Below are 22,278 nucleotides of genomic sequence, written 5' to 3'. Positions count from 1 at the left end.
TTTAAGAGGCGGTAGTGTATGGTTGTTAGTTAGCCAGTTCGTTCAAGTCAGACATAACTGAATTTCAAATTTTACCCCACTACTTCCTAGATGTAAACTTGGGAAAATCACTTAATCTTTCTAAGCTTCGTTTCTCACAGCTGTAAAATGAAACTAACATTAGTATCTACCTCAGAAGATCGTTCTGAGAATCAAATGAGCTAATGGATATAAAGCACTTAGTAGGACCTGGCACATATTAAGTACTAAATTAGCAGTAGCTTTTGCTAAAGTTTCTTTCCAATGGAACTCCTTAAAAAAAAAAAATCCACCTTTCCAAATACAGTGTTTCCTTAAAGTGAGGTGCACCTAGACTGAATGAGACGTGCTTATGTTTCTGGAGAAAGAACAATGAAGAAATAAATAGTTCCTATTATTCTAGCAGCTCGCAGGCACGCCCTTAGGGTGGCTAGCCTGCCCCGGACTGGCCTCCAGGGTCTCCTGAGTTGGAACGAAATGACAAGACCTTTATGTCCTCCTCTGATCAGTCGCTGGGTGCAGGCCACCCCGAAACAGAGGCTGACCTGGGTGGGGAGGCTCCCTGCGTTGGCGGCAGCCGAGGGTCACCTGCCAGCATCCCCCAGGACATCTGGTACCAGATCGCAGTTTTCGGTGCAGCTCAGTTGTGCTGTTCTGTCTTTTTCTTTTTTCTTCTAACCGCTTTTTTCTTCCAAACATCTCCCAACACTTCACGAACTAGCACATTTTCCTCATCCCTTCACAGAAGGTCTTGAGAAGTGACGTACCTGTCCCCCCGCTCCCCAGCCATGTGCACGCCCGATGTTCACTTCACAAAAAGGGACACGTGGCAAGTCGGTGACAGTGACAGGGACCCACACACGGGTCCTCCGCTGTTCAGCCAGGGTCCTGCTGCTACCACATCGCCGCCTTCTTACTTTGCTATGTCCGGACACCGTGGAGCCAAACCAGAACGCTGTGTTCGGTGTCGTTTCATGAGATGCACAACACACATCGCATCATACACAATACACACCATGGCTTCTCAGGGCTCTGCCCCGTCACGGGAGCATCAAGAACTTTCTGGAGTGTCTTCCACCCCCACGCCTCAGTGCGACTAGTGTCAGGTGGGCGTGGACCAGGGTGTCTCAAACCACTGCCAACCAAACTAAGCGAGGGAGTCAGGGAACCGGCACCTTCTGCCTGGCGCCGGGGGTATTCCCACACCTCGCCTCTTACCCTGCTCCTTCGCAGTGTTTAGGAGCTTGCCTGGTTATCTCACGTCGTGGTCAATGCCAGGGGCATCTCCACAAGAGGGTCAGTTATGTAGTCCAGGGTGAGTCCCAGCTGCAGCCACTTTGGAGACCATCCTGATGTTTGGGCTCTGTAGGACATTTCTAAGCTGGTTGGTGGGTATGCAGTTTCGGGCTCTAGTGAAGTTACAATTTCAACACTCCTGGAAGACTTACCAATATATTTATTCATTCATTCTCATTCTCATTCTCATTCTCTCTCTCTCTCTCTCTCTCTCTCTCTCTCTCTCTCTCTCTCTTCCCTTCCCTCCCCTATCAGAGCAGCATTTTAAATACACAATACACATTGCACTAAATCCCATGGGAATTCAGCTGGCCCTTGGGATTGGCCCTCGGAATTGGCCCTCGAGATATCATTTTAACCTTTTGTTGCACATCAGGAGCCATCTGGGCTCTGGAGGTCCCAGATTCTCTCTTCAACACAAAGCAGAAAGAATGGCTGGGGGCCGCTTATTTCGGACAAATAGAATTCATGTCAAAAAGCATTAAATGGATCAAAGAAAAACATTTTATACTGAACAAAGGAACAATCCACAATCAAGATCTAACAGCTGGAACTTTCTGTGACAATAACAAAGTATGTTAGAAATGTAAGGAAAAGAATGCTTGATATATATTTGTGAGAGACGTTTAAACACACATATCTCAAACTTTGACAGGCAAAATAAACAAAAGTTGTCAAAAACATGGAAAATCTGAATCATAGAATTCTTCTTTTATAAAGAGAAAATATGTCATCTTTTTCAGCTTCTGTGGAACACTTTTAAAAAGGTATAAATAAGATGCAAAGATGAACTCTTAAGTTTTAAAGCATAACATTTATATGAACCATTCTCATATCAGAAAGTGAGAAAACTGGAAATTAAAAAAACAAATAAACACCACTTGAGGTGAAGGGCAAACTTCTAAATAGTTGTTCTGACAAATATGGGCTATTTTTAAAATATTGAAACTGAGAACACTTTTCATGCATTCTTGTGATAAACACTTATCAAAGACCTGGGAAAAGAACAATCCAGCAGAGGTGACCTATTCTGTGTGTCAAAGTTACAGAACTGGACGCACGTGTGCAAAAATTAATAACTCCATATTTTCTCATTATCGAAGAATGAAAATAATCATGATTCATATGCACATTAAAGTTTGAGAAGTGGTAATCTAAAAAAATTTTCTTAAAAAGAAGTTTGAATAAAGATAAAAAATTATTTAAAAAGAAGAAAGGAAAAATAAAGATAACCCAAATAAATAAATGCATTTAAAAAAAGGAGAGAGAACAGGATTGATATGAAAATTCAGATTTAGTTGTTTTAGAAGTAAAGTATAAGAGATAAACGTCTAATCAAGAAATTTTTATAAACACATATAAACCTAAAAATAAATGTAGAAGGCAATCCAGTTTCTTAACAGAACTAAGACAGCTATAATACCAAATATGACAAAACAAGACAAGACAAGACAAAATAAAATAAAAACTGAGAGGGTACAGAAAAGCAATCTTCAAACCCATCTTATTTATGCATCTGGAATCATAAACCTACTAAATTGAATTTACAGTATATTAAATAACTCATGATTCACAAGAAAACTTTATACCAGAAATGCAAGAATAACTTAAAATTCAACCAAAAAAAGTAACACGATATAAGACCTATTTTATAATCACAATGAATGAATAAAGACTTTTGATAAAATTCAACTTTTATCAAACTTTTTCTGATTCAGAGTTACTCTGGCAACTTGGAAGAAAAAACGAACTTGGACCCCTTGCTTCACTCAACCGAGAAATGGTAGAATATACATGATACTATTTAAATAATAGCTGTGTTCCCAAGAAAGAAAGAAAATGCTAGTTACAAAAACAACAAAGGAACTTGAAACCAGAATTAAAAGCTGATATAGTGATGACTTAGGGAATGGGAGTAGGGATATCAAATCCCGATAAGGGCTCTAATGGCCCCAAATCAAAAATATATAGTTTGGGGCCTGCATAAGGTAGGAGGATGTGACTAAGATTATTAAAGAAGTACAATAATATTTATAATAAATATATAACTCAAAGAGTGCTCCCCAATGAATTTGGAACAAGAACCACTCCATTCCATGGACCAGAAAAAAGATAAGAAACTTTGAATCATCTTAGAACTCTGATTAGACAATAATTCTGCCTTGAGAAACCCAAACCCCAAGCCTGTTTGTATGAGTGTGGTACCCAGTTGTCCACTACCCTGGTGGTGTAAGCATCCCCAAGTCAAAAACTTAGTGTAAAACTGGTTTGGAGCTAGCAAATCTCTGGGACCCTCAGCAGACAGAAGCACACGCTTCTGACATCAAGAGCAGAAGTTGGCAAATGTCGTTCCATAGTGTAGAGGTTAGCATGTCTGCTTTACATGCACAAGGTCCTGGGTTTGTGTCCCAGTAGAGCCACGGTCCATGGTCTATGGCCAAGCCATCCTGAAAAAGCCCGATGTCTGATTTCGGTAGCTAAGCAGTGTCGGGCCTGGTTAGTACTTGGGTGGGAGACCACCTAGGAAGACCAGGTGCTGTAGGCATAAGTAATAATAAAGAAAAAAAAATTAAAAAAAAAAAAAAGAAAAGAAAGAGCAGGAGTTGGCAAACTATGGCCAGGGGTCAAAATAATGTCCGTGGCCTATTTTGTATGACTTGTATTAGGGATGTTTTTTACATTTTCAAAGGGTGGTAGAAGAAGGAGAAGGAGAGAATAATAATAAAGAGAGAGACTGGATGACTGCATGTCGCCTGCAAAAACTAAAATATTTACTATCTGGCTTTTAGAGAAAGAGAAGCTTGCCAACCTGTGATCCAGAATACAAACAAAGCCCAAAGGAGGAAAACATCCCCCACTGAAGATCACCTTACAATAAAATATTACTGTGACAAAGCCATCCGCCATTTAGGGAAGTCATTAGACTCAACAAATAGTGGGATAAGAAGCATTGCAAATTTTAGACTAGTGCAATCTGAAGAGACTATAACAATAAGTATTTTTTTTAATGATTAAGAGATAAAAGGAGGTAGATTTTTTAAAAGATGAAAATTAAAAATCAAAGGAAAAATTAAATAGATGCAAACACAATTTAAGAAGGTAAATCCAAGACTATGAACTAGAATGTAACACCAAGTGTAAAGGGATAAAAACTATGAAAAAAATTAAGAGTCAGGAATAGATAGACTGAGATGAAGCAAATAGCTGTAGTTCCAAAAAAAAAAACTTAGATTCGAGAAGCACACTAAGTCTTCAGAAGGATTAAAAAAAAGTCTACAACTAGATACCCTATGGCAACTTATGAAACACAAAGTAAAAAGAGAGGAAAAAAAATAAAAGTAAGCAGAAAGAAGAACAAATTAACACTCTGGCAAAGGTTGCTATGTGATCACGTAAATATTTAAATCTTCTGGAAAAACAGTTATAATTGGGTATATAGATGCTAGCGATTGAATTCTATAAATAAAGCATACTTTCTAGATTTGACTTTATGTAATATTTTAATAATTATGAAAAAAATTAAAAATTAAAAAGCAATTTCTAAAAGTAAAAAGAAACGATCCCATGTCATATTTGAATGGTGGCACAACCACACGGAAATAAACTAGTTAAAGTGACTTTAAAACCTGTCAATTTGACTGTATCTCTAGTATCATATACCCTAAGGACCAAATTATTTACATAGAAAAATCTTAAAACCATTTACAGTGATCATATTAATGGTAGCAATAGTACTATTGTGTGTGCATCATGGGGTAAAGCAAATGAGTAATTGTGGTACTGTGTTAGTTTGCTTGGGCAGCCATAACAAAATGACACAGACTGGGTGACTTAACAACGGGAATTTGTTTTCTCACAGTTTTGGAGCCTAGAAATCCAATATTAAAGTGCCATTAAGGTTGGTTTCTGGTGAGGCACCTCTCCCAGGCTTGTGGACAGCTGCCACCTTGCTGGGCCCTACGTGGCCTGTCCATCACATTTGCATACACACACATACACATACCCACTCACACATGGACACACACATACACACACATACAGACACACGCACACACCCCTCATGCCTCTTACTCTTCTTGTAAGGACACCTGATTTTACAAGATTAGGGTGCCTCTCTTATGGCTTTGTTTAGCCTTAATTACCTCTCTAAAGCTTCTGTCTTCAAATACATTGGGGTTAGGGCTTTAACATAGGAATTTGGGGCAGGCACATCTGAGCCCATAACAAGTATTTTTGAGAATTGAGATTTCTAATATGGGAGAAAGGAAGTATAGATGTAAGATGAATAAAGGCTAAGTGGAAATTCGGTCGTCCTAGAATTTGAATAGAAAATGTTACTATGAGTTTATGATGTATTTTATATCAATATTAATTTACCTTATAATTAATATTAATGAAACACAAAATGAAATATATATTATACACAAAGTGACCACTGGGGCCCAGATTATAGTCTCTATGTACTGTTTTGTGTTAAAATGGACCAGAGCTCCTTACAGAATCTGTGCTCCCAGACCTGAGGAGGAAAATGTACAAGCCGGGCTCAGGATGTCTTTCTAGGCAGCGCAGAGGTTATCCAAATGATTGTTTCAAAGGACCCTGAAGGAACTTGAGTAGTCTGCCCCTAACCGAAGGTGGATGGTTTGATTTTTGGAACTGATTATTGACTAGAGAGTATCCGAGCCTGGTCGCCCACTCTTACTATCAATTCTGTGAATTATCTGCTATCCTTTACATAAGTTCCGCCTCTGCTTTAAATAGGTCAGAATTGTTTTCGTTACTTACAACTCAGAAACCCAACAGATATTCTGGAAAACTTGCCCAGAGCAATGTAGGCCATAAGAGATGTTCAGTAAATGTTGGTTTTCTTCCTAGGAGTCAAAAATCTATTATGATTTCTTTTCGGGTTTGAACAACGGCAACAGGAAATTTCTTCTCTATGCATAAGAGAGATTCTGCCTCTGTTCATACCCCCTGTGCGCCCTCCCTTCACTCCCCCGCCCCCCTGCAACTCAAGAGAGAAAAGTCCAAACAGATTGGTCTCAGCCTCAAGGTGTGACTAGATCCCAGGTACCAGCGGGCAGGGGCCCTATGCTGAAAGGCCCTCTTCCCTTGCAGCTTCCACTTCCTGTATCCCCGTGATCAGCAGACATAAGATAAGATGTCTCATCTCTTCCTCAGCCGAGCGCTAGGAAGGTGAGCGAATTAAGATCTCATTCTTAGGGCCTGGATTTCTCGCTCCGCCAACGTGCCTAAGACTTCCTTCCGTTAGAAGAGAGGTAAACAGTCCCACCAGAGCCACCAAGAGACAGAGAGCAGAAAGTACGAGAGAACACAGCGTGGGCGCCCACATTTCAACACGGCGACCCTCGTTTGTTGTCAGGGGCTCTGACAGGTGGCAACAGGATAGAAAGGGGGGAGGAGGCGAGTGGGAGGAGGAGGGAGGAGGAAGAAAACGGCCTCCTCTGTGGCCCCCCCCCCCCCCGCTGTCCTCACCTCGCTCTCCACGCCCATCCGTTCCTGCCCACACAGCCAGGGAAGGGGGCGATGAGAAGGGTGTGCAGGTCTCGGGAGTGTCTCTCCTGCACCCCGGGTGTGCTGAGCGGGGGAGGGGGATTGGGTGGGGGGCTGCAGGCCGCAGCTCACGCCATCTCGGAGCCAGATCTCTGCGAGGAACGCACCTCCCCCCCCCCCCCCCGGCATGCGTGGGTTCATCTTTTCTTGCCATCAGAACGTTAAAAGATAGAAGTCCCCCAAAGAGGTATGAACGTAGGGGAAAAGGTGCCAAGGAGGTTACTTTGTCCACTTACAATGTTGGGTTTTGCCTTTAGAGTAAGAAACAGAGTCCTTCAGTGGTCACTCGTGTTTGAGGCCAAAACACCGCAATAAAACGCATGCGCTCGTTTGGCCCCGTCCTCGGAGCGCGGTGTCTGTCTTGTGGACCCCGTGGGTGAGGGCATGGCTCTGGCGAGAGTGGGTTTGGTGTTTCAGAATCTTGGGCCCAAGCCTGATACTACCCCCAAAGAATCCATGTCACCCCCCAACAAGCGACCCAGGCGATGATCGGTGTGCCATTTTAAGACCACTGTGGCTGATGCCTCGGCATGTGACTGCTCCGCTCTGAGCCCAGCTGAGCGGTGGCTGCTCGTGGGGATCGGAGGGACCGAACTCACAGCTGTGAGGATGCCTCAGCCCTGACAGTCATTGCCACGGCTCCCAGGTGCGCCCCTTTGCTGGCCGCACCTGTTTCCTGCTGTCTCCTTCGGTCTCTTCCTGGTTGATTTCCTGGTGCTCCCCAACTTTAAGGAAGCCCGTTCCCTATGGACGCGCTGGCAAATGCGTGCAGGTGTGAGATGAGGGCCCCCAGCAACGGGACCTCACCTTCTGCAGACGACGTGGTGGAAATGCGAATGGGGCGCCCTGCGCTGAGGCAACCCTTTCAAGACGAGCCCCTAGACCTTGCCGCCTTCGCTTAGGTCTGTGCCCAAGCTGCGACAGGGGTGCCATCCCAGATCCTCTGCTTCCCTCTTCTGGTCAGTCGAAGAGAATCTTTGTAGCCATTTAGAGTTCAGGGAGAGGAGCAGCATGATGCGGCGTAGTAGCAATGAAACCCCAGCCGTAATCTCCAAACGGTCACTTCTCAGTTCACGGGAAGCAGGACAACGAAAGAGAACGTTATTGCATTTTAAACACACCCGGACGAAGGCAGTCGTGACGCCTACACGGCTGTAGAGACTTTGGGGAAAGGCGTTAAATTTGCAGTCCCCAAACGGGGCGTCGACTTGCACGTTTGCCGAAAGAGAGTCCCGTGACCAAACAGGTTTGGAAAATCCTAGGGTAACGTAAGTTATGCAAGTTTTTTGTTTACTCCAAAACTTCTCGCAGCCTTTAATTGCCAGCGTGCATTGTGAATCCCCGAGTGGGATAGAACCTACAGCTTTTGGTCAATGAAGCATGTCGAGGGCTCGTGTTCCGTCCTGCAGAACTCCTGGGGGGGACGTGCCGCGCTAGATGTCGAAGAGGTGGGCTAAGAAAGAGAGCGGCCCACTGTGAAGTCGCAGGTGCTGTGCCAGCTGACGCCGAGGCCAACGGAGCGAACGACCACCGCTGCCTCTTGAGTTCATGTCGGACTCAGCGCCAGGTGCCAAGCTCGGAGTTGGAAAGGGCCCTAAAGGCCCTGCAGGTCCCTTGTAGAAATGGTGACTGAGACCCAGAGAGCTGTAAAGTATAGTCTCAAAAACTAATGAAGAAATATAACCATACTGTCCATTGCGGGGGCCCAGGACACATGACCATTTTGCCCAGAAGGACTACCGCAAAGAGCCTGTGTTCATCAAGGCTAACGGTCTCCCGGAATCCCCGCCGTGGGGCGGATACATAGCTCCACAGAGTCATAGCTGGTGAAGCAGAAGCTCAAGCAGTGGATGGATGGAGAGAGCCAGCCACCGGAGCCTCCGGCGCGGGCACGCCCCCTCCTCCCAGCACGGCCCTGCTTCGCTGCTCCCCGAGCCGGTGCCGTGCGCCCCAGCTGCGACAGACGTACCAGCCGGAGCCTCAGTCACTCGCGCCCCGCGCCGCCGCCTTCCACACCCCCTCTTCGACCCTCCCTCTCTTCCCCGCAGCTCTCGCACTCCGGGGGTGCGGGGGTCTGTGGGTTGGTTTGCTTCTGGCTCGGATGAGAAAGTCCCTATCACAAACACGCCGCCCACATCGTCCCCATGACGTTTAGTCCATGGACTCTCCCCGTCCCACACTGCCCTTCCTGCCGTCATCCCCAGTACCAGCAGCAGAGGCGCCTGGGAAGATGGCGGAGTCTGGAAAAGAGAGAGATCAAGCGAGGTGTCAAAGTATCCAGTGAAGCCGAGGTCGTCGTCGGGCAGCGCCAGCGAAGCGTGGAGGGGAGGGAACGTAGCCACGTGGGGCGGACGCGGTGGTTCTGGGCCGGAAGCAGCGTGGGGACCTGGGACAGCACTCGCCTCCCATCTTCTTGCTCGTTGGTTCATGGGACTAAGAAGAATTCTCAGCCTCCGTTCAGCAGGCCGTCGGAGCCACTGTGTAGTCAGGGAGGACGGGACTTCGCGCCGGATCAGGAAGTGGAAGAAACATGCACGGAAGTTGAGAGAGTCTTTATCGTGAAGGTAGTTCTGCTTGAACATGAAGAACTCGCAACAGTTGCCTGCTCTTGGCTGCCCGAGCTCCATCCACCCCTTGCGGTCTGGATGCCAGTGTCGTGGGCGCAGTCACCCTTCGTCCTCCGGGAACAGATGACTCTCCTCTCTCCCTCTGTCCGATGACTTTTCCTGTCCCCTGGGTATCTAGTAACTCTGCATTCTTGTTATTCCCAATCTTTTTCTCAATCTAAACATTTTCCTCCTTTAGCCCCAAACTTTAGATTCCTTTTGGATTTTTTTTGTTATCTTCTCAAGCCAAATCTAGTTTTTCTCTCTTGGGAGAGACTAAGGTATATTCTGTTGACTTATAAACGCGTCCACTACACGGCTACTCCTTCAGCAGTCTGTCCCCGACTCGCGGGAGGACTGGAATTCTGGACTGGTCCGCGAGAGTACTGCCGACTGTGAGGGCCCCCCCTCTCCCAGGCATGCTCTGTGTGCTATGACCGTCGTGCTCAGAGGGGCTGTGCTCATGAGACGTATCCTTCATGGGAGCAGGACTCGATGGGTGGGCGTGCGGGAGGAATGTGAATCATCGTTCCCGTCCTGGCTTTGATTTCATCCTCCACATTCTGAGCAAGAGAAGAATAACCCCGAACCACCTGCCTGCTTCCTCTTCTACTCGGTTACCTCAGTCTTTCCCCATTCCTTCTTTTGGGGCTCACACCACTAGGTGGCACAAGGTCAAGTGAGAATTCAGAGAGTCGGAACATGGGAAAAGCCTGGGACGGTGTCCGACATGCAACGCGAGTGGGTTGTCTTTATCCAGAAGCGGAAAATCTGCCATACGGTCCTGCCCAGTAGGTCCACACAGGCTTGTCTTTTAGATTTTGGGGCTTTGTTTCCATTGAAGGTTTGAGTCAATTACAGGAGCATTTATAAGACACTTATCATGCGTACACAGCAACGTGGGAAATAGAAGAAGCGTGTGTAATAAGCTGAATAATGTCCCCCAAAGATGTCAGATCCTAATCCCTGGGACCTGTCATACTACCTTACTTGGAAAAGGGGTCTTTGCAGATATGGTTAAATTAAGGATCCTGAGAGGAAGAGATTATCCTGGATTGTCGGCTGGGCCCTAAATGCGATTGTATGTGTCCTTATACATGTTCATCCTTGTACAAGGAGGATGAGGGAGATTAGACACACAGAGGAGAAGGCAGTGTGAAGACATAGCACAGACAGACTTGAAGATGCTGGCCTCGAAAACGGGAGTGACGCAGCCACAAGCAGCCGCCAGAAGCTGGGGGAGGTAAGGGACAGATTCTTCCCTAGAGCCTCAAGAGGGAGTGTGGCCCTGCTGACTCCTTGGTTTTGGAAAGGAGGCGAGAATCAGGTTGTACTGACTTAATCGTTCATACACACCAGAATCAAACAGGCAATGCGGGGTGACGGGCCGAAATCCAGCACTGAAGGCCACGCCATCCAGCAGCAGCGTCTCGTGGTGAAGACGGCTTAGCTTGTGTGGCATCGTTGGTGGTCATCTGACGCCTCTCACTCAGCGCTTGCTTGCGGGCTCAGCTGTGACCCCCCTTGTGGCGACAAGGCCCGGCACAAGGACCAAGCGGAACCTCAAGCTCAGCAGAGACAAGAGTTGCATTAGGCCTCGGGAAGGAAGTCGTTCTCAGAAATATTGCTGGGGCCGCAGCACGTGCTGGGGGTGAACAGAAAAGGAATAAAGCTGACTTCTTGTTCGAGCAGCCCAGCTGGACAACGCGCGGGTCCGGAGGCCGGGATCTCATTGATTCGCTGGCCTTGGACAGAACCGGAGGTGACCCAGCAGTGGAGAGGCAAGAGGGTGACTTGGGGACCGAGGAATCCTGTGACTGCTGGCAGGTCACAGACTCCAGGATATAGTTCCATCAGAGCCCCGAGGATGGCGATGATTTGTTTCCTCTTTAGGAGGTAAATATTATTTCATCGCAGAAAGGAAAGAGCGCATTTAATTTCATTGGCCCTGTCAGTAAGAATGTGAGAAATGCTACGCTAGGCCATGAGAACGAATGAATCCTCCGAGCGTCAGGCCGAGATGGCTGAGGGAGGTACAGTGGGCTCTGCGGGAGGACACTCTTAAAAGGTGGCGAATAAGTGTTTTCCCCAGAACGCCTCAGACTCCCCTAATGTATGATCCGTTACCACCGTTAGCACGCATTCGTCTTGTGATCCTTTGATTTGAGGATTTAGGGCAAGGACGCTGGCCATTCTATCTCCTGCTCAGATGTTGGAGAAACCAAGGCGTCCATTCATAATTAAGACTGGTCAGTGGGGTCTTCACAAGGTACTTACCAAGCAGCCCGTGGTGAGGTCCCTGTCAGCTCAGGCGTAGTCCAGGCGCCAGCTTATTTCCTGTTGCCCTCCGCCAGCGAGGACACCGTGAGGTCTCCCAGTGACCGGTACGTTGTGCCGCCTCCGACTGCGATGGCGCAGCCTGAATGAACCTCCCTGCGGTTTAGAAGCCGATGGGCCCGTGTGGCGTGGCGGGTGTGGCTCTTCCTCTTCTCCGCCGGGCGCAGGGGAGGGCCGTGGCAGTTCCTACACGGAGCGCTTGCCTGTCATTCGACTGAAGCTTCAGGAGGAAGGGACTTCGGCGATGTCATTTCTTCCTCCATTTCTCAGTCTAGGGAAACTGGCAGCAGAGCCAGGCACGCTCCAGCATGATTCATGTTTCCGTCCTTCACAGACGGTGTAAGTAGAGCACGGAAGTTTTGACATGCATCGTAACCCTGGGGTCAGAGGAATTCTCAGAAGACGCATCTCGTGGAAACCAGTTGGCCAAGAGGAGCTGGACCCGCAGATGCACCTCTAGGCCAGTGTGCGTCAGAGTGCCGTTCTGGTGGCTGCCCCCGTCCGCATCCAGCCAGCGGGTAAGGGAGAGGAGGGCCTTCTCCCTCTTGCGGCTGGCGTGAGTGTGGGCACTGCAGGGCGAGTTCACGCCTCACCCTATGGGTCTCTGGCAAGGGAGCCGCAGTGCGCGTCAGACCCACGGGAAACGAGAGCTCCGTCTCCAGGGCGCTGCCGCGTTATTCTGTCCTAAAGCCCATTTCACGTCCGCCGGTGTCCGTAAGTCAAGTCTGTAGAAGGCAGGAGATTGGTCGGGCCAGCTTTCCCACAGTGGCTTTTAGGTCACAGCACCCTGGATTAGACAGAGCCGCATGATTCCATTTAATTCTCCTCGTCCAACCATTAAACCAATAAAAGATATTTACTGAAATAGTAAGACATCAGAAAGAATCTAGACATCCAATAACGAGAGATGGGTGAAGTAAACTCGAGAACATTTGTGCAGGGAGACGTCAAGGTGAGTGGGGCAGGCGAGGGGCTGGACATAAAGGGCCACTGCTGTGAAAGGGACAGCGAAGAGCTGCCCAGAGGCCGCCACCGGCCCCCGTGAGAGGCGTTGGCTGGCACGTGCTGGCCTGAGATGACTTCAAAACACATAAAAGGCAAAAAGCGAGGGGCACGAAGTGTGTGTAATAGGAAGACGTTACAGACATTCAAAATATGTGAATCTATATGTGTGTATGTATATGCTAGTACATTCATACGAATCTTTTTTAGGGTGTTCAAAAAAGTGTGAAAAGTGGATGCTTTTATGGAGACAGAGATTTTACGTTTTACTTCTTCCCATATATATTTTTTCCTGCTAAGTATGTGTTGCTCTTAATTTTATTTTTATAACATTTTCCCAAAGTTTCCCCGTCCGTCCCTCGAGGATCTCTCCTGGTGCTTCCCCTTGACCCTGGGGCGACCTTTTCAGACTGTGCAGACAGTGCCCTGAGCACCCAGCTCAGGGGACGAGTGGGGGCTGAGGCCCGGCCTCAGCCGCGCTTGCCTAGCCCTGGCCTCCGGCGCCAGGTCGTGACCACACAGAGCACGTCCTCGCCTAAGCCCTCGAACGCTGCCACGCGGGCCAGTGGCGGCCTCTGGGCAGCTCTTTGCTGTCCCTTTCACAGCAGTGGCCCTTTATGTCCAGCCCCTCGCCTGCCCCGCTCACCCTGCCTCTTCAGACCGCCCTTCTCGGCCCCCACCCCTAGACTCGGGCTCAAACTCCGGACCCGTCCACCGCCACGTCCAGCCCAGGCCTGAACTCAGGCCACCGGCTTGACTTGCCAAAAGTGAAGCCGGGCTCACTTATTCACATCGCCCTGACTTCTGCACGTCTACGTGCCAGGATTTCTCATGCGTAATTTGTGGACAGTCAGCTCTCAAGTATCCACACAAATGGCAGTGAACATTGGCACATTATTATTCAAAAGAGCAGCTGATCGCAAAGTGAGGGCTTTGGATAGTTGTCCTTGGAATATAATCGATGATCCTTTTTAATATAGATTTTTTTTCCACAATAGATTTGCTTGAATTAAGATAAGTTGTATTCCCCATCTCACCTCTACTGAATGTAGCAGGACCGAAGGAAGGTACAGTAAATCTACCGGAGGTTAAATCAATCCGAGATTAAAGGTTTGTTCTGAATGATCTGCTTAGAGGAGCTGAGTTCACAATATTTAAAACCATACCTGGTTTTCTATCATACCACAGCTGTCTTTCTGCAAAACCAAGTATTCAGCCTGAGGCCAAATTAGCCTTTCTTCACAATGGTTTATCTGTATTGAAATTATTTTGTGTGCGTGTGTGCGGTATTAGTGAATTTGATTTTATAAAGCATCCACAATCTTATTTTAGAGTAATCACTTGAATCTTTAAGTCAGTTGCAACCCACTTTCTCTGGTCTAATCTTCAGAAGAAAGCATCGCCAGCTTATGAAAACCTAGGATTTGGCACACCATACCATTTAGAAAGGCTTGCCACATTGTCATAATCAAACATAAGTGGAATTTTGCATCGTGGCTATTGACTCTCAGGATTAGAGCACCAGGAGAATAGGATTTTACTATATTCTGTGCAGAAGCCGTGTGTGAGTGTCTGTGTTTGCTCATCTTTTGTGATGGTCGTGCCCGATCTAGAATATTGGCACATTTTATCAGAGTCACAGATATCCACACAGCAGTTCCGCTCCCCATGTGACAGAATGAAGTTCATATATTCATGAACGGGCCTGTCCGTATTACCCTTCCTCTGAGAAGTACGAGGCGGATCATTGTTTTCCACTCCTGGAGCACTGAGAAGCAGTAAGTTTTTCTCTTCATGTTTATTTTTGTGAGTCCTTCACTGCCCCGCACCTGGGAGTCTGTATAGTACAGGTGGCCCCAGAGATTACACTTGAGGAGGGGACGGGCAGAATCGGCCTCGTGTGTATACACGCATGTGAGTCCCACAGCAAACTGCCGCTTGTGGCTCACCAAATAAGCGTGTCAGGATAGAAATGTCCATTTGAGCAGATGTGTTTTCTGTTTTTATAATATGATTTAGAGAGATGGAATGGTTGTCATCGTGTAGGAGTTTCAGTGAGAGTTTTAGATTCAATAGAGAAGGGAGCGGGAAGTACGTACCCAAGCGAGGAATGAGAAGGAGATTTCGTGCTTTAGCAAGAAACTGGCGCTGCCCCCTCGTCCTTCATTGGGAAGATTTTGCAACAGCAGGGATGAGAGCTGGGATCGCTAACGGCGATGCCATGCAGAGGCGACCGGAGCTGTTTTATCCTCGGAGGCGCCTGGCGCGGAACCAGCTTACTGCCTCAGACTTGAGAATACGGGAGGCCACGTCAGTCCTGGCTGGTTTTGGAGCCAGGACCTGTCACTCACTGACGGCGCGACCTTGGACGAGAGACCCGTTTCCTTAGCTCTAAAATGGGGTTGATAATAGTGTCCATCTAATAAAGCGACTAAGAGGATTACGGATCATACATATAAAGGGTTTGGCACAGTGCCTAGCATATAGTAAGAGCTCAGTAAAACTTTACTTATCATTATGCTTACGAATTTGAAAACAGTATGTTCTCCTTAGCAGGCTAATCATCCACCTTGAATATTTTTCAAATGCGCTCTTCATAGATGTACACAAACAATCAAGCTAGGTAGAATGATCATCAATTCCAAATGAGCGGGTGGCTTGCAGAAATGCAGCGTGGCCGTTTCTATTGCCTGCGTTAATACTCCCCTCCCTGTGTATAGATAATTGAGAGTGGGAGGTAGTTGAAATAAAATGCTAAAGCTGTAATGCCCAAGTGGAACTTATTTAAGGAGCGATAATGACTAGAAAATGGTCTGTAAAAATAGCTCGCAGCGTCCGTACATCACACCCTTGTTCCCAGCGGCACTTTCAAGGCTTCCTGACGAACAGGCTGCCCTCCTGCAGACCCAGGATCCTGTTCTGCCTCGCACGTCCCCAGCACGGCCGCCAGCTGAGTTCTAATTGCAGAATCTTCATTACCAGGGATGATTGAGACTATAAAAAGAACCCAGCTGAATTTTTCGCGTCCTGCTGGGTGAGCACAAGGACCAGCTCTCCTGTGCCTGCCCCCTCCACCTCTCGGCGATTATCCTTGGCACACATGCGGCCCAGCTTCTGCAGGGAGCCGAGCAGTGGGTAGATGTTACCTCCTTCTCCTCTGATCCTCTCCCCTCGGGGCGGGGGTGGGGTGGGCCGATGACCATGACAGGCATGACATACACCCCCCTTCACAGCTGCAGAGGCAGGAGCTTCATTCCTTAGTCTCCCCACCTAAGCGTCTGCCTAAAGTCATCTGGAAGTGTGGGACCAGAGAGAGGAGAAAGGCATTTCTCCTGGCCCCTTGGGCCTTTGTGACAATCTGTTGGTAAGGATAGCTGCAGATTGGCCTTTTCCAGTTAAATCCTTTGTATTTCAGCCCATCAAGAAGCATTTATAAAGCACCTGCTAAGTGCTCAGTGCTGAGTTCACTAGTGAAGGGAGAGGCCACCAAGGAATGTAAAATCTAACTGGAAGGCAGAACTCTCCTGGTTCTGTAGCTGTTAACGTTAAGAATCAAGGGAGTGACTTATGCAAATTTTATGTAAAATTTATGCAAAACCTTTGTGTGTGTGAAAGAGAGAGACAGAGAGAGAGAGAGAGAGAGAGAGCACATGTACTTGTGTATCTAAAAACAGAATGAAAGAAAAGAAGTGTCTAGAAGTATGTTCGCAAAAAAGTTAATGGTCCCTGAGACCTGCGTAGCAAAATGATCGAGAGCGTAGTCTCTGAAGACGCAGTGAATGTGGGTTTAAAATCCCAATTCTGCCATTGCCTATGTCACCTTCTCCGAGTTATATTTAGTCTCGAGTTTCACTTTTCTTACACTGTAACTGTAGTATCTCATAGGATTCTCACCAGGACCAATCTAGGATGCTGTAGGTAGAGTACTTTGCAGGGCTCGGCATTTAGACATAAGTGCTCAATGAATGTAGCTGTTTACAGTGATGAAGGAAAGGCCTGGAGAAGGTGAGACTGGTACTGGTCCTTGGGGCTGGAGAGGATGTGGAGCCGGAGGGGAAGGCTGGAGGCGAATGGGTTGTGGAAACGTTCTGAGCAGAGGCAGGAAGGAGCCTCATTTGTTCTCCCGGCCGTGAGAAACGAGGCCGCAGAAGGGGAGGGCCTCAGGGATTTCCAATGAATGTATTTGAGTGAGAAAGAATCTTATCAGTCTAATTAGTGTGTCAGAAAATTGCCCTGTTGATGACATTTAACAACAACAAAAAAGTGGAGCTAGGAGGGGAATAGAGGCAAGACAGTGGCCGTGGTGGTGTGATTTTTCATCTTCCTGACTCCACCCAACAAAAATAGAAACAGCAACAGTGATCGCAACACCAGCAAACAAGAAGGAAGCCACCGGGCTGGAAGGCAGCAGAGGCAGGCAGAGCATGTGACAGTTCTAAGGGCCAGAGAATTTGGAGATTACGGATGAGGATTCGCCCTCAAACGTGCTGGAGCTTAACAGACCCCACTGGGCCTGCGAGGGGTCTACTCAGGCTCCAGATGGTGGCTTGTGGTGGCACGTGTCCAGCTCCCCTTCGGAGAGAGAGCCAGAGCGAGGAAAAATTTCTTGAAGCTTTAAAAAGGGAAGTGCCCTGGATGGATCATTTGCCTGTCCTGGCATCATCGAGAGACAGGAAAGCAGAATCCCAGGTCAGCAGAGGGTGGGTGTGTGGATATCAGACGAGTCTAGAAGCCTGCCGTGAGGGGGAGTGAATGAAGGGACAGCAAAGGTTATGCCGGGGTGTCCCTTCTTCCTGCTCTCTGTCAAAGAGAGTAAAGCCCGTAAAAAGAAAAGCAGCACCAAGGACCGAAGCCGAGAGGACGAGGCCGCTCTCTCCGTGAGGTCTTTTGTCCCCAGGGAGGCTAGACGCAGGCTTCCTCTGCGTTCTCAGAGTGTGCACCAGCGCTCACGGAGTCTCTGCTTGCTTGAGGTTCACTGATGTTAACGGTAGTCAAAATCAGTCACGTGATCACATGTGCACCGCCCGCCTGCCCTCCCCCCCCACCGCCAAAAGTGCATGTGCTTAACACGCCTCTGCTTGCTTCATGTTTATTGATGCCTCATCGGTCAAAGTACGGCACATGATCAAGCTCAGCGTCAACACGAGAGGGGACCGACTCTACCCTGTGCGAGATGTCATTCACGGGGGGCCGATCACATCTCCGTCCTTTAACCTTTCCTTCCGTGACGCCTATGATACAAACGTTAAACTTCCTACCTCTGGCTTTCACTACTTTTACCTTTTCCAAAACATGTTTCTTCGCTTCGCGTCTTCCCAATGCCTCGTGCAATTGTTCGTCCACCTAATCTTTCATTCGCTAATTAAAATTTATCTGTATCTATTCTCTTTCTTATCTCTTCAGTTGAGTTCCCTGATTAAACTCTTCTATTTTTCCTACCTAGTAGTTTTACTTGATCTTTTAAAAATTATTAGTCTCTTCCTGTTAACAATGTCCCATGTCCCTCTTTGATAAGGAATATGAGACTTATTTCAATTTTTAAAATCCACCTCTCCTACACAGTGTGAGCAGCTCAGCGCGCTCCCTTTCTTTTATTAGCAGTCGCATCCCTCAGCCACCTGGGTACCTGTCTGTCTAATTTTTCTTTGCCCTATAGATGTCGGCTGTTTGGTTGCTCATGTGCCCTTGTTGGGGAGAAGTCTGAACTCAGCCTCCCGTTTGCGTCATTCCTGCTGATTTGAAGGGAGATGGGGAAGGCACCCCAGGGAAAAGAATCAGTGGATCGGAGTCTGAGTCTGACCGCCCCTGGTGGCTGCTTTCTCGTAGGGCGATCTCGTCCCCATAGCAATTAGAAGTGTGGGTCTGGAACTTAAGAGAGAGGTTCGGCAGAGGATGGAGAACTGAGGCTCACCAGAGTTTGGGAAAGTAATTGCAGCCATGGATATGCCTAAGATTTCACAGACAGTGCACATGGAAGGTAAATGTCAAGGGATCATGTCCCCCAAGAGTCCGTGGTCCAACGGTAGAATCCAGTTCTGCCTGTTAGAGACACAGGAATGCTGGGAACAGTGAGAGCCACGTTTGGTAACTGTCAGATTACATCTGCTTCCTGTGGCGTGGCTTCCTCCCTGACAGACCATCAGCATACATAAATATATATAACACATCAAACAGACAAATCCACTCTGCACAGATCTGCCTAAATATTTAGACATAACCGAGCAGTGACAGAAATTATTAAGAAATTGAAATTCCGATCACTAATGGCGATCGGTAAAAGAAAACAGCTCTCATTCCAGCCCGGCTCTCATCCTCAGACTGTGGTTGATCTGTCGCTTCCGGAACGGGGCAAGGGCAGCTCAAGTCAGTGGAGGCTTCTCTCTCTGAGCGCGTGCACCTTATCCCTAATTCTCCTTCGCTGAATTTTCTCATGGTGTCCCGCCATGGCGGGGGAGCCTGGGGTAGCAAAGCAAGGGCAGGGTTTGCACAGAGTTGGAAGAGCATGAGATCTGGCACCAGAAGACTGAGTCGGAGTTGCAGCTCCACAAGTCACTGCTACCTGTGCGACGCAGCCTCCCCGCACCTGTTCTCATCTGTAAAGTAAGGATGTCCCTCCCTGACCTGCCCACCCACAGGGCGTGTGAGAGTCGAGCGCTGAGGGAAGTCAGTGGTTTCGGAATCATGTTCCTGCACAGCTGTCCCTCCCTCCGGAGCAGCCACGGGAGGAGGGAGGGTGGGGGTGGCCCCGGGGTGGGGCTCTGTGCCCCCACCCACCACGCCTGGCCCCACCAGAGCAGCTCCACGTTTATCTGCTTTACCTACTGCAGTTCCAAAGGAGATTTGAAACCATCTCTCTGCTGGTAAAAACATCCTTGAAAACTGCTGATGCGTGTGGAAGGACCATGCATAAACATGGAGTTTTATTACCAAGACGTAACTGACATATGTAACAAGTTATATGACATATTAACGTTTCAGGTGTACAACATAATGATTCAACATTTGTATACCCTGCAAAACGGTCCCCACAGTAAGTCTAGTTACCCTCCGTCACCACACCTAGTTAATAAAGTTTATGTTCTCGTGATGACGAACACGAATTATTATCATTAGAGGGTAAATTTTCTGTCCTGGATAAATGTTGGATGAAAAAGAACATATATCTAAAATGAGCATGTTGGATTATCTGTGCTCTGCAATTTCTGGTGTCCTTGCATGAATTGTGTTATCACATAATTAGGAATTCACTGTGTGAGAATTTCTATTATAATAATTATAACTTGGCACTAAGTACTGCACTGAATCACATCTCCTGTAAGACCACAGACTTGCTTGTCTTGATTACACCTACGGACGGGGGGCCGAGCAAACTGGGGGGGACTCTGCCATCTGCCACCGTTCCCGCTTTGCTCACCATTCCCCACCCTGCACCCCAGTGGGGTTGCTGGGAAGGGGCAGTGTTCTCACTGCAGAGACACCATTCAGGAGAGTGAATGGCTCCCTCAGCCCAGAGGACCTGTGGGAGAACTGTTTCCCTCCAAGTTTCGGCTCCCCATTTCGCAGCACTAAACAAGGCCCCATCGGGATGGAGGATACCGGGGCCGAGGGGCCAAGCTTAGGTTATCTGCAGGCCGATTGTTAATGACCTTGATCTGGCCTTAGGATTCCCAGGAGCTCAGGATCCAACTGGTCTGTAGTGTTGACCCTCCGGGAGAAGGGAAACGGGTCAACAAAGGAGGAATTTCAAACCTCTCTGGTTCTTCCGAGTTCCATGGAAGCGGGGGTAGTTCATTATGATTCACGTGTACAAATGTCATGAGGTAGCCACAAGTCCCTCTTCAGCCATAATGCACAAGAAATGCCAGTCAGAGATGGAGGGAACATTCGATTTAACAAAGCTCTTAAATTCTCAATTAGCTAAGCCCCTCAGGGTGTAGGCCTTTCAATCGACAGCTCTCCAGGCCGTAGCTTCCGTGGTCCGCTTACTTTTTCCAAAGCGCGGTTCCACCTTCTCAGGGATGCGCCGCACGGCAGCTTGTCTCTCTTGGAGCGTTGTTTTCTCCCGCGCCACCTGGTCGTCCAGCCAGGGCACTGGGGGAAGCACTACAGATTTTTTTTTTCCATTTCAACTCAACTGGGGAGAAGGGAGAATTGGAATAGTGTTTCCTAAAGCCGCGTTAAGGCCTAGGCAACCTCTATCACGATAGGAAAATGAGAAAAGTTTGGGGTCTCTAAGTGACAAGCAACCCAATCTTAAGTAGGTGCTAACAGGAAATCCCAGAATCCTTCGCTTGCCCCGAGCTGGAGTAGGAAGGAGCATGTCGGAGGAGGGCCCAAAGAACAGGGTTCATACTGGCAGACCTCGCTTGGAAACTTCCAGAACCTCACCAAGGACCCCTAGTTTCCTCCTCAGATACTTAAGAATACAAGAATTGGCACGTGAATCCCTGTCGTGAAAACCCTGGAGATGTGTCACGGGAGGGCACCCTGTCCCCAAAGCCTCACATCCCAGATTTCGTGGTGTCTGGCAGGAGTATCTCCGAGAGAAAAGTCCTCAAATTTGGAAGAGCTCTTCTGCGGCATGGCCCGAGGAGAAGAAAAGGAAGTTAGAAAGAAAAGTAGTATTCGTGGAAAATCGATTTTGTACACGGCCCTGTAGTAGGTGCTGTTACGCTGAGCACTTTTAAGCACGTTGAGCCTATGAATCAGGGTTATTACTGCCCATTCTCCAAGTGAGGAAACAGAATTGGAAAGGTCAGGCTCCACACCCAAGGGCACATCACGAATCTGGAATGATCGGAGTGTCTCTCTCGCACCCGTTAATTTCATTAACTAATTGCCAAATCAGTTATTGGTGCTGTGTCTTTCTAAAAATTAATTAATTAATTAATGTTCCTTTTTTTAGGCATGGCAACCCTTGGTTGACCTCACAGTTTGCAAGGACCTTGTCAGTTTACAATCCCTTATTATTTTTTATTTTTTATGCCTACAGCACCTGGGCTTCCTAAGTGGTCTCCCATCCAAGTACTAAACAGGCCCGACCCTGCTTAGCTTCTGAGATCAGACGGGATCGGGGTTGTTCAGGGTGGCATGGCCATAGACAGTTCTGTGTCTTAAATGAGTCTCAAATGGGTCTCCTCTTTGCTAGTCTTATTACCATGACTCCAGTTCAGACCGGACCGTTGTGGCGATTGCTTCGCTGGTCTCCCTACTTGTCTCCGTGCCCCTGCTCCCACGTTATAACCCCACCCCGCCCCCTGTTCCCCCAGTACACCATCCTCCACGTTGGCCACACCTTCCCATCTTAAACACAGAACTGATCTTTTTACACTGCTGCTTAGAAACCTTCCCGGGCTGTGACATCTACAGGATAGAGACCAAACTCCTCCGTGGCACTTTTTGGCCCTCCAGGCTGGTCCTGCCAGCTCCTCCAGTCTCTTCTGAG

At 47.9% G+C, this 22,278-nt stretch overlaps 2 pseudogenes; one reads left to right on the top strand and one right to left on the bottom strand.

Moving 5' to 3' along the window:
- Positions 1-3,743: 3,743 nt before the first annotated feature.
- On the top strand, positions 3,744-3,859 carry LOC118613150 (annotated as a pseudogene).
- Positions 3,860-21,816: 17,957 nt separating this feature from the next.
- On the bottom strand, positions 21,817-21,935 carry LOC118613112 (annotated as a pseudogene).
- Between the last annotated feature and the right edge of the window lie 343 nt (positions 21,936-22,278).

This window comes from Rousettus aegyptiacus, unplaced genomic scaffold (genome assembly GCF_014176215.1).
Source record: "Rousettus aegyptiacus isolate mRouAeg1 unplaced genomic scaffold, mRouAeg1.p scaffold_m13_p_17, whole genome shotgun sequence".
NCBI lineage: Eukaryota > Metazoa > Chordata > Mammalia > Chiroptera > Pteropodidae > Rousettus > Rousettus aegyptiacus.
Note: the sequence above shows the minus strand (reverse complement) of the source record. Positions and strands in the feature narration are given on the sequence as shown.